General features: G+C 36.1%; 1 long non-coding RNA gene across 1 annotated transcript; it reads right to left on the bottom strand.

Annotated features, from left to right (window-relative positions):
* Window positions 1-2,511: 2,511 nt before the first annotated feature.
* LOC110868896 lies at window positions 2,512-2,994 on the bottom strand. Its single transcript, XR_002552872.1, has 2 exons — window positions 2,802-2,994; window positions 2,512-2,730 (listed from the first exon to the last, which is right to left on the bottom strand). It is a non-coding gene; the product is annotated as an uncharacterized LOC110868896 (long non-coding RNA).
* Window positions 2,995-13,571: the final 10,577 nt, after the last annotated feature.

The following is a 13,571-nucleotide window of genomic DNA, read 5'->3' as shown; positions in this document are numbered from 1 at the left end:
ATTGAATGTTTGCAACAAGAGGTCAAACATCATAATCCAAAAGAACATTCGGCTAATGATATTGTTGTGAGGAAACCGACAAAAATAAAAGTGATATACAGAAAAAATTATGTCATTTTTCGGTTAAATTTTAGTCCTTTTTCACTTTGGACATATCTAAATATTTTCACTTTTGAAACAAATTGTTATGCTTGGGATTTTTTTTTTATTCGGCCACGATATCACTTTAATTCCTAATTAAGTCATTCTACAGGCTGATTCGGTGAGAGAATGTCACTCTTTGTGTTGGTATGAAAGGAGCACAAAATGTGAGTACAAATCTTCATATTATTGGTATTATAACAAAAAAAAAAAAAAAAAAAAAACTCAAAATGGTGTGCATTTGAAAAGTTATTTGGTTTTTGGGTATATTTTGCACCCATATTGGTTTATGGGTAGTTTGTTGTTTCGGTTAGCAAACTTGGACTTTCTGAATTGAATTCGTTGTCGAGGCAAGCAGACTTGACCAAAATTCGTCGGCCATTGTCATTTCTTCGACATCCACAATCGGAAACCTTGACATGAATCATTATCATGTCATTTTACCCACCCCAAGCCATCTTTCCCGACATGATCAAAAGCTTGTCAGGTGGAGTTGAAGGTTTATGTCTAGCCAACGATGGTCTAGAGTTATAGGTCTCGATTTAGCTAGAAAAAGACTTTACCTTTTTTATGTAGTGAAATCCCACCCCAAGTTGTTGCCAAGTCGTCTTCCACGTTCCTAAATCCACCACAACCTGAAAATCATCTTCAAAATACATCGGCCTGGTTAGTCGAACTCCGGCGAGAATGGGTCGAGTCCGCTAATCATCGCAATAGATACATTTCAGAAAGTTCAAGTCTGCTTGTCGTACCAGCGGACTACCCATAAACCAATATGGATTAAAAAACATAAACCAAATCAATATTCAGAGGCCCATTGGTTTGCGAAAAAAAATAATCTTTATATCTTATATAATTTGGATATGACTTATTCTTAAGGTTATGACCGGTATTTATAACTGATAAGTCATATGTTGGTTCATCGTGCTCACATCTAGCACACTTGTGGAGATACCAAATGTTAACAGATTCATCATGTGATTCCTCCAAAGATTGATGAGATTGTGTGCTTAGCCAATTGGGAGGGCATTCCCTCACCTTACTTTTCTTGGGCTTATTGAGGCAAAGTGTGTTGTGTCATTGTCGATGGCAAAAAATTCAGTCCCTATGTATGAAAATTCTTGCCATGGCTCCTTTCCTCTCGGCTGGAAGAGAAAGCCTCGCTTGTGTTAGTTCCAAGGGGTGGGTTTACCTACTGTCTATTGATTGTTTATAATGGTTAAGATGAATTAAAAAACTTTTATTACTAAGTTCGAGTTTCATTATGCGTGTTTCAAAATGTTGCAAACTGTAACCCCAAATAAAAGCATGTGTTTCATTACGTTGTGTAACCAAACACCCTCTAAACCTACCTTTTCTTCCCCGACCAATCCCACCACCATCTGCCACCACACTTAACTTCCTCTTCCACCCAATTGTTAAAATCAAGAACCCAATATTTCAATTTCGTGCAAACCAGTCAACAATGGATGACATAAACATGAACCCACACAACCTATCTTCATCTCCACCAGCATCCTCTTCTACGTCAGAACATCATGTTTTTCTGGCATTGTTCACGGTCGTAAGTCAAACACTTCAACCACAATTCTTGATCTGGTTAATGGTATTGTTTGATTTGAAGTTAAGTTTTTGGGAATTTCGAAGTTGGGTTATTGAGATTAGATCTGTTTTTGAGTTTGATAGATTAAAGTTTTGAAATTTGTTTGATTTTTGGGTTTTTTTTTCTTTCTTTTAGTTTGATTTTTCTGGTTTTGAAAGTTTAATGATTGTTGCTGTTGTGTGAAAATTTTGCAATTGTTTTTGGTCTACGGTGGTGGTGGTGGTGGCGACGGAGCCGGCGATGAGGTGGTTGAGTAAAATAATTGCAGCAAGGCACATAAAGATTAGAAATATTGAGAGAATAAGGAACATGATGATGAGTTTGAGGAGTAATGATAAGAATTTAGGGTTTTGTTTGGGTAGTGAACGGTGGTTAACATTGGCATGGTGGTGGTGTTCGGTGGTCGGCATGTCAAAGTTGGATCTCGAGGGAGGAAATTGGTGAGTTTAGAGAGGGAAAGTGCCGGCGGTTTGAGGAGAGATAGACATATGATGACAGGTGTTGATGGAACTTGAAGTAGGTGTTGAAATCTGTGAGTTTTGTTGGGGTTGAGGAGTCTAAGTTTGAGAAAAAGAGAGGAATTTCATAAAGGAGAAGAAACAAAGTCTACAAAGACAAAAATGCCCTCACATGACGTGCACATGACCAAACTTAACTTAATTTTTTAACATGGTTAGTACTAAAGGGCGAAATGTGTAATGGGTTTTACAAATAAAGGACTGTGACTGTAATTATTGAAGTTAAAGGTCATCCATTACAATCCAGTATAAACATAAAGGACGAAAAGTGTAATTTACCCTAAACCATTAGCTGGAATAAACATTGGTTCTTACATTTCACCAAGAACATATTATTCGGTGAGAATAAATCAACTCGTTGAAACATACTTCTTGCTAGGGGTTGGCAAAATATATCTGAAGAACCCCTAGCTCGGCCATCAGTGGCAAATATGCTAGATCTGACCTTCTTTGGCCTCAAGTTCCTAACTTTATCATTGGAGATTCATTATAATTGATTTGTAACATCAAATACATGTAAAATTTTGTGTGATTCTTACCTTAAAACCAAAAAGAACAAGATATAAGTTCAAAACCTTAAAACTCAATTATGAGCCAAGTTGCTTTTGATTTCGAAGAGATGGAACCGTTTTGAAATGATGAATTCTCAATGCAAACTGAGTAGCCCATGAACTGTATGGCTTGATCTTGCACTTTCTCTATCTAGTTTCTTTCTCTAGGGTGTGAAGAGTGGTGAACATGTTATCACTAAGTTGTCAAAAAATGAACATGTTATAGATATATGATCATGGATTTTGAGTGATCAAATGGAGTCACACAATTATCATGTGACCTACTGGAGTCACAAAGTTGTTGTGCGACTCAAGATTTCGTTTCTTGTCATGTTTCACGTAGATTGATTAAAAGAAGCCAACAAGGGGTTAGGGATAATACAATGCCTCAATTGGAAACTTCTCAAACAATTCTTCCTTCGTAAATGGCTCTAGTTTGGAGGCGTTTTAACCGTTGGGCACACAAAGACATAGATGGGGTTGGGTAGTTAACATTACTGATTTTGAGCTTAACATTTTATGTCGCTAGACAAAAAACGAACTTTTATTATAATTATTTATGATTGGTCGGATCCATAGTTCAGTCGTGAGTCGTATCATGTTAAAAAATACCTAAATAGAATGTATTACTACGAAGAGATTTAAAAGTATATTTTAATTTGTCGTGTTAAATATAATAAAGGGTAAATTTCTTTTTGAGTCCCTGTGTTTTATGGGTTTTAACTAGTTGAGTCCAAAAGCAAAAAGTTTAACAACTTGAGTCCCCATAAGCATTTTCTTTAACCATTTGAGTCCAAATCTCTAACCCAGATACAATTTTGTTGTTAAGTTTTGTAAAATGAGCAAATTACCCCTATAAAACACAGGGACTCAAAAAGAAAAATACTATATAATCCCCCAATTAACACAAGCCTTTCCTGACATCCAAACTGTCGCAAATTTCCTGACACCCAAACTGTCGCAAAACAAGCCTTTTCTGACACCCAAAGAAGGTGAAAGGGTGGGTCAACTGAGAATGTAAAGAGACAGTGGTTTGGGTGCTGTTACAGGGGCAAGAGTGACGGGTGCCTCGGGATGTCAATAAGAAGAGAACAAAAGATAATCGAGACATACCAGAGTTTAGAAGCGGAGGAGCACCGGTTGACAGACGCCGGTTCGAAGACGATGTCCGGCGGCGGAGATGAAAGGTGTGTCTTCGGTGAGAACCGGCGATGGTGATGTGTACGGTGGAGAAGGGTGAACCGGTGACGATGGTCGCCGGTGTTGGGTGTCGAAGGCAGTTGAAGATGGTGGAGTGGGGAAGATGGCTGATTAGGAGGTGGAGGGTGATTTGAAGGCGGAGGTGTGCGACAGCGTTTTTCGTCGGAGATGGTGAAGAAGGTTGAGGGCGGTGGTGGTGTAACAGATGGGGAATTGTGGAGATAGGGATACTGGCTTAGGTTCAAAACAAAATCGATTTTGTTTGTTTTATCTGTTAGGTTCAAAACAAAATCGATTTCTGATCCGCAGTAGTAAGGCGGTATCAGCGGTATCAATCGATTTCACCGACTTGTGTTAATTGGAGGATTATATATTATTTTTCTTTTTGAGTCCCTGTGTTTTATAGTGTAATTTGGTCATTTAACAAAACTTAATAACAAAATTCTAACTGGGTTAGAAATTTGGACTCAAATGTTTAAAGAAAATGCTTATGGGGACTCAGGTCGTTAAACTTTTTGCTTTTGGACTCAATTAGTTAAGAGCATTCTCATCCAAACCACCAAAATCTGTGTGGGGGGTTTTTAAAATATAAAAAGTATAAAAAGTGGTTGTGAGTGGAGGAGAGAGAAAATGTTACTGTTCATCTGTATATTTGGAGGGACACTGTTCACCCCCTATACTTTTTTAATATATATTGAAAGTGGTTGTGAGTGGAGGAGAGAGAAAATGTAATATATATTGAAAATAAGTGAGAAAAAGTATTTGTTTTTAGTGGAAATATATTGATATATGAGTTTTTTTTTAGTGGAATGTATGTATATTTTTGGTGGATTGGATGTGAATGCTCTAAAACCCATAAAACACAGGAACTCAAAAAGTAATTTACCCTATAATAAATTGTAAATATTGCACAACAACCTATTTCAGTCAAGTTTGTATAATTAAATACAAGAAAAGGATTGAGGCACAAGTTCAAACTTTGAAGTTTGAATGTTCTCAAAATAGCGGTAACTTGTTTGTATAAAAGGCTAGAGAAAAATGCCCGGATAGTCCCTGTGGTTTCGCCTTTTTTCACCTATAGTCCCTAACTTTCTAAAACTACTTGAATAGTCCCCAAGTTTCCAATTTTTGTTCCCGGATAGTCCCTAGGTCTAACTTCAGTTACTTTTCTCTGTTAAAATGATGTGAAATGACAGAAATACCCTTTCCTTAAAAGGCCAAATCATAGGGACTATCCGGGCATCTTCTTTATTTTTATTTATAAAACCCCCACCACACTTCATCTTCAACCTCCACCCACCACCACCATCATCTCCACCTTCAACCCAACCCACCCATATCTCTCTCTTTGAACAGTAAGATAACAAAGCTAGGATTGTTTACAATCAGTTGATTTAACCTTCAATTTCATTTCAAGTTTACACCTCAAATGGATATGAGAAACACAGATGGAAAACGAAAGCATGAAACAAGGGAGAATTAGTCTTGTAAAACAAAATCATAAAGTTTACATAAATTACAAAAGTTCAAGATAAAGAGTGTCGTGCTTTAAAGCTAGTTATAAAAATCATCATCATCAGCCGCACCAGCAGAAGCAGCAAAAGGGTCCGACCCACCGGCACCAGCAGCCGCACCGCTAGTCTCAGAGAACCTAAACTCCGACCCGAAACCTCTAGACTGCTGCAGAGTCTGAGCAAATGCCAGGTACTTACGAATGCAGCATCACTAACACTCCTTCGCGCAAACTTCATCGATTCTTCAAAATGCGCCGCCTTGATCTCCGGCACCTCATCCTCCACATCCTCCTCCATCGCCTCCGGGTTCTCACTCCTCCGTTTCTCCCTCTCAATATCCTGGAAAGAAAACACAGATCCCACAATTAGCATATTAAGTTGTAATCAAATTACCAATCTACCCTCTACTAGGGGTAAGCAGAAAACCGCCAAAATTTAGGGTTCAGTTTCGGTTTTGCATGATTTCGGTGGTTCTGCGCGGCGGTGATGGTGGAGGGTGGAGGAGGGTGATGGTGGGTGGAGGTTGAAGATGAAGTGTGGTGGGGGTTTTATAAATAAAAATAAAGAAGATGCCCGGATAGTCCCTATGGTTTGGCCTTTTAAGGAAAGGGTATTTCTGTCATTTCACATCATTTTAACAGAGAAAAGTAACTGAAGTTAGACCTAGGGACTATCCGGGAACAAAAATTGAAAACTTGGGGACTATTCAAGTAGTTTTAGAAAATTGGGGACTATAGGTGAAAAAAGACGAAACCACAAGGACTATCCGGGCATTTTTCTCAAAAGGCTATGAATCATTTGAATTTTGCTGAACTTTCATATCATGGAATATTAAAAGAAACACTTTATACTATAATATCACTTCACATCAAAATATTTTTCAACTTTCATGACTGTCACCTGCCACATTGTAGGCCTTGCACTGCTTAAAAGTTCTTCTATGTGCATTAGGCTATACGGTATGCAGACGGGATGAAGATGGAGGACGGAGCTCGACGGGGGTGGGCGGCATGGTGTTGGCTCCGGCGACGGACCGGGGGCCCACCTGGAGGATCGTCCTGAACGGCGAAGAATGGACGTTGAAGACGGGGACGGAGCTCAGGACGCAGGGGGCGGCACGGTGTGCCCAGCGGCGCCGGACCGCGACGAACCGGGGCCGAACCCCATACCGACTAGCCTTATATTATCTGGATTTACATATATACTTTTCATCATAGGATTTGTTTCAAGAGTGAACACTAGTGTATTTGCGAACTAAGCGAACTAATCATGGCTATACACGTGTGTAAGGGTGTAAGGGGCACTCCTCTAAGTGGGGAGTGACCTCTCTTACACACAGCCAATCACCACGCGCCACGTCAACTCCCCACTTAACTCCCCCCACACCCTCAATTTGATGGCGACACTCCTCTTTTGGGGACTTGGTTTTATTTTTTATTTTTATATAAATATTTTTATAAAAGTAAAACATAATTTAAATAAATTAAAAGAGTGAATTGCAAGTTTTGTCCTTTATCTTTAGGCCATTTTGCAAGTTTTGTCCTTTATGTTTAAATTTGACGAGTTTTGTCCTTTATGTTTGAAAATCAAGCACGTTTTACCCTTTGGGGCAAAACGTGCTTTATTTTTAAGGACAAAACGTGCTTGATTTTTTAAACATAAAGGACAAAATGTGCTTGATTTTTAAACATAAAGGACAAAACGTGCTTGATTTTTAAGGCCCAAAGGGTAAAACGTGCTTGATTTTTAAACATAAAGGACAAAACTCGTCAAATTTAAACATAAAGGACAAAACTTGTAAAATAGCCTAAAGATAAAGGACAAAACTTGCAATTCACTCTAAATTAAAACTAAATAAAAATAAAAAAATAGAACATTTCATTTAATTAAAAACAAGTTTGAGGGGTATTTTTAAAAGTAATAAAAAATCACAAGGAAAAAAAAAAAAAACTCAAAAATATACATCTCTTCTTCTTCTTCTTTATTCCTCCTCCCCTTCTTCTTCTTCTTCTTCTTCATTTACCTACACTTTGTTCTTCATCCTCCTACATCTCTCACAAGGAAAAAAAAAAAAAAAGAAAGAAAAACTAAAAAATATACATCTCTCACATGGTGAATGATACCCGCTCCCCACTCCCCGATTTGGGTCACCGAGGGGTCGGCGGCGGTGTTCCCGATCGGGGAGTACACTCACCGCACCCCTCCCCGCAGGCGCCCCGGACACCCTAAATTAATAGCCATGATTTGATGATGAAATACACTAGTGTATTTTACGATTTGATATGACATCCTAGCCATACACGTGTGTAAATCAATGGTCAGGATTTGTTCACTCAGTTCGCAAATACACTAGTGTTCACTCTAGAACCTCACCCTTTGATTATATATAGTATATAATTACATAAGTATCCATGTAATATGTTTATATTATGGGTTTGATTATTTTTATTAAACTAGTGTTTTGCCCATCATTGTATGCAAAATCGTAAGATTGATTTAACATATGTCTTAACATCTATTAGTGATAAGTAACAATCGTACGGTTTGGTAAACGACGGGAATAAATTCGTAAGTTTCTAAAGATGACCTAGATGTAATTCACTTTGATCATTAGTGAAGTTTTGAGTTGTTTTAGAAAGAAAGAGATTGATTAAGACTAGGAGTTGTGGTTTAACTAGCATAAAACGTCACTTCACTGTCATGTAGACAATGAGATTTTAACTAGCCCCATCCTTTAACTAACCCGTTTTAGTTTAACTCATCTATACTATATAATAAAAGAAACCAATTCAGGGACACATGTCATTCATTGGAGCCATCTAATTTTTCTCTCCTACTTACTTATAGATAATTAATATTAATTAAAAGATAATTATAAAATTAAATTTAATATAAATTTAAACAATTCGTATAGAAGATAATATAATATTTTGAAATATTTATTAGATTTCAAAATTATTAATCTTGAAATTAAAAAAAGAAGTACACTAAATATAAATTAATATAATGTAAATGATTGATTTATTTTATTAAACTAAAGTAGTTAAGGGTAGAACTTATTTCAAAAATGTTTATATGTTTATAAAGGGTAAACAAAAACATTAATCAATGTTTATTGCTTCTATACTTTTATTATCGTGTTCAACTCTAAACTCAAATACGGTATTCACTATGTTTACGTGGCATTTATAAGAACAATCACCGCAATCACCCCATCCACCATATATCGAGTATATTCGTTCGTTTTTCAAAGATATAATTTTTTATTAGATTCATTCAACTCGTGTAATAAAAGAGGTTTTTTAAAGATATAATATTTTTTATTATTTACTATACAAAATTACATTTATGCAACTCGTGTAATAAACCGGGTTTTTAAAAATATAACTTTTTTATTATGTGGTATATAAAATTAGATTTATTCAATCCGTATAATACATATGGTTTATAAAGATATAACAAGATATAACTTTTTATTGATTGATATATAAAATTACATGTGCTCAACTCATACAATAAATGAGGTTCTTAAAAATGTAATTTTTTCATTATTTAATATATAAAATTAAATTTACTCAACCCGTACAATACACGGGGTTCTTAATGATATAACTTTTTTATTATTTAATATATAAAATTACATTTATTCAACCCATGTAATAAACAAGGTTTTAAAAGATATATTGTTTTATTATTTGGTATATAAAATTACATTTATTTAACCCGTGTAATAAACGAGGTTTTTAAAAATATATTTTTTATTATTTGATATATAAAATTACATTTATTTAACCCGTGTATTACACGGGGTTCTAACTTAGTAATTAAATAAAAGAAAAATAAAGAAGAAAATTGATAATTGGTGTAATACCACAAGGGCCCCATCTCTTTCTCCCCCAACCCGGTTAAGGGCTTCACAAGCCCACCCCTAGCACCGCTGTTTGTTGTCTCCGGGGTGGTGTTTGAGGCGTTAAAAGGCTGATGACTCAGGGATAGCAATCGGTCAGGTTTGGGACGGGTTTAGGTAATCCCAACCCCAAAACCAGTTAGATAAGCTTGTCTCAAAACCAGTTAGGTTTCTAGCGGGTAAATACACATCGGGTATACCAGCAGGTTTCAGGTGAACCCGTTAATTTAAAAAAAAAATTACCTATTGGTTATATCCGACCCAAAACCCCATTAAACATTTATCGGGTAACTACTAATAAGTTACATTTAGTATTATTACTATAAAAATATATTAAATAACTACAATGTATACAAAATAAGAGACCTATATGTTTAAAATTGGATGTATCATATCTATATTTAAAAATATAAAAGAAATTATATCGGATATACAATCTGGTAAACGGGTACACTTATCGGGTAAACGAGTATAGCACCAAATTCCAAACCCAAGGAAAAAATAAAAGGTAGTCCCAAACCCGATTACCCGACCTTAAACTCATCCCAAATATGTCGGATTTTAGGTTTACTTATGAGGGTCGGGTTCAACTGTGATCCCTTGCTAGCTGATGTGTTGGGGCTCCAGACCACACCGCCAAGGCCCAAATGTAACAAGTGAAATGTTATTGGTTCCTATATTTTTATAGTTGTCTCCAATAGGGCTGTCCAAAAAGCTCGCTCGAATTTAGCTCGGAAAAAGCTCGCTCGATATGGCTCGGTTTGAAAGTGAGCCGAGCCGGCTCGGCTCGGTTAGAAAGTGAGCCTAGCTCGGCTCGACTCGTGACGAGCCAAATTGGCTCGGTTTGGCTCGCTTGGTAGATCAGCTCGGCTTAGCTCGAATTATTTTACTTATAATATATTTTATTTTTATATACATATAATATTACAAAAAAAATGATTATTATTTACATGTATATAGGTTTGTAGTTTGATATCTATAATATATTTAAAGGTTGATTGTCGTGCTAATGAACAAATATTGTATTTACTTGAAATATAAAACTTATTTTGCGTTGTTGAACGTGCTTTTGTCTTGTAATGTATTAGGGTGAACTTACTTTAAATATGTTCTTTCGAAGTATTGAATAGTATTTTAGAATACTCAATTTTGAGAGCTGTGTATTAATTTTATTTTTAAAATCGAACCAAACCAAGCCGAGCCAAGCCGACTTGGTTTAAAACCAAGCCGAGCCCGAGCTTAGATTTTCAACTCGGTTTCAAATCCGAGCTAAGCCAGCTCGATTTATAATCAAACTGAGCCCAAACTTGCCCTAGCTCGGCTCAACTCATGACCAGCCCTTGTCTCCAAAATGAATATATGATGGGTTGAGTGTTTCCCGCCATAGTCAACAGTCATTTGATAATAGACAAATAAGATATATCGGTTTGTGTGCAGCTCTAGGTTCCAAATGTGAACAGTGGGGTCTGCATTTGACCCTTTTGTTTTCAGTTTTCACCATGTTTCTGTAAAACAAACAAAAAGATACATTAGCTTTATTCAACATATACATCTGTTTTCAAATGGTCAAACAAGATGTTTTACAAGTTCAAACTAAGGGTGTGGGGGCACCTGCCGGGACTCCCTTCGGGGACCCTATTCACCGTGCGGGAGAAGTGCCGCCAACCAAGAGGGGACTGAAATCGGTGACCATTTTCGGGGAGGAGGCACCGAAGAGAGGGGAGGAGAGAGAAGGAGGCCCCCATTCAATCAACCAATGATTTTTTTTTTTTTAATAAAAAACAAGTCACCTAAGAGGGGAGTGCCGCTATCAAATTGGGGTGTGAGGGGAATTTAAAAGGGGAGTTGACGTGGCACAAGAGGATTGGTTGGGCATAAGAGAGGGGACTCACCTCTTAGGTGAGTGCCCCTTACACCCTAAACCATATGAACTTATATTCTAAAAATATAAATTTTAGGGAAATTGGTATTTAATAAACCAACCTTTAACTAGTTGGTAAATAATAATCCAACCTACAGAATTGGTATATAATAATCCTACCTATCAACATGTTGGTACTCAATGAACTTCCGTTAAATTTTTTTAACTGAAGTTAGTTTTTAAGTTTTATTTATTACACAAACAGTCCCTGTAGTTGTAATTTACTAGTTTTAACTATTTTATAAAACAAAAAAACCACTCGAAAATCCTCCTTTTCCTCGATTTGAGGTTTATAAAATAGTTAAAACTAGTAAATTACAACTATAGGGACTGTTTGTGTAATAAATAAAACTTAAAAACTAACTTCAGTTAAAAAAAATTAACGGAAGTTTATTGAGTACCAACATGTTGATAGATAGGATTATTATATACCAATTCTGTAGGTTGGATTATTATTTACCAATTGGTTAAAGGTTGATTTATTAAATACCAATTTTCCTAAATTTTATTTGTTTAAACTTTATATATTTGATCGAAAAAGTGGATAACAAGTGTGATATGAAATAAGATATTCCGGTTATCGTATTTTTTTAATGTAATTAAATTCACGAGACGTTAGGAGTTAGGACACACCAAGCTCGAATAAATGCGAGTATGCGACTGCAGTGAAAGTTAATGTATATGTCGTATATTTTGTTAAGATATCAAGGTCATAATTTTTTTCGTTTGAATATATAGTGATGTTGACCATGTTGTAATTTTGCAAGTTATACATATTTCATGGTTTCTTGTTGGTCTTGAAAGTCACATAATTATTATGCATATCATACTTCTTTTCTTTTCGTAATTAGTTTGGATGTATAAAGATGTGTGTTCTTTGTTTCTAACAAACATATACATGTATATATCGGGAATTGGTTGTCAAAATCTTGTTATGGGAGTGAGGAGAGCAACTAAAACCGAGAAAAAAATAATTAATAATATATTAGACCACTCGTAGTGGAAAGGTGAAGTGGCGTGAAGTTGCCACTTAGGGCCCAATAATACCCCGCACACCGCCCCTTGGGCGTAATTCGATTAAAAAAAGCCAGATGTGTTTATGAAAACGCCTCCTCAACATTGAAATGACCAATAAGAAATTTTCAACTCTTCAGTGATAATATTATTTGTTTTATTTTTCTAAAAAAAATAATAATTGAGTAATCATTACAAACGTATTATGAGTATCATACTATTACATCACTTTTTATGGTCTTTAATCTAAACACTTAGAGCAAGTGTAGTGGTACACATAAATAATGCTTTCACCCTTGGTCGTTTTGCGTCATGTGTTAGTCCAGTCAGCAATGGGGCATTATGAGACGTTTTTTATAAATGAGTGTAGTGGTGATGTGGGCATTGTGGGGCATTATGTTAAAAGGGATGTAATAAAATTAAATAAAAGAAAACTATCAAAAAATGTTATTAGACAAAAACCATCAAATACTGGTGATTGACCAACGCACAATGATCACGGCGTGGAAAAAGAACCGCCAAAACAAAAATTTTTGAAAAAAAAACGCCCATGGGGGCGGTTGGAAGTCGTGTGGGGGCGTTTTTTGAGGGGGGGGGGGGAGCCCAAAACTCCCCACTACAGGTGGTCTTATCACTTATCCCTTTAAATGATGAAAAAATCAAGTACTGATTATTAATTTCTTTGATCTAGCAATAATGTTTACATAATTACATGTTCAAAAAATAATTATTTTATGGGAACATTGAATTTTAATAATCCAAAACTATTCGTTGTTGGCCGCCGACAGTCTTAACTTAAAAAATAATTACTGACAATCCCAACTATTAACATATTGGCCTCCAATGGACTCTGACTAATAGAACGCTAACGCCGCTAGTCTCCGGAAAAATGTTTTTGGCCAGAAAACTCAACATTTTCGTCCGAAACCTCTTTGTAACCTCATTACGGACCTTTAGGAACCTTTTTCTAGTAAAAGTCCCAATTATTGAAGTCGCCGGAAAACTCTTTTTTTTTCACTGGAAAACTATTTTTTTTTTTGCCGGAAAACTTAACATTTTGTCTCAAACCTCTTTGTAACCTTAGATCGGACCCTTAAAAACCTTTTACTGGCCAAAAACGGTTTTCCAGTGACCGAAGACTAACGACGTTACGGTTCTGTTAGTCAGGGTCAATTGGTGGCCAATATGTCAACAGTTGGGAC

This window comes from Helianthus annuus, chromosome 7 (assembly GCF_002127325.2).
Source record: "Helianthus annuus cultivar XRQ/B chromosome 7, HanXRQr2.0-SUNRISE, whole genome shotgun sequence".
Lineage (NCBI taxonomy): Eukaryota > Viridiplantae > Streptophyta > Magnoliopsida > Asterales > Asteraceae > Helianthus > Helianthus annuus.
Note: the sequence above shows the minus strand (reverse complement) of the source record. Positions and strands in the feature narration are given on the sequence as shown.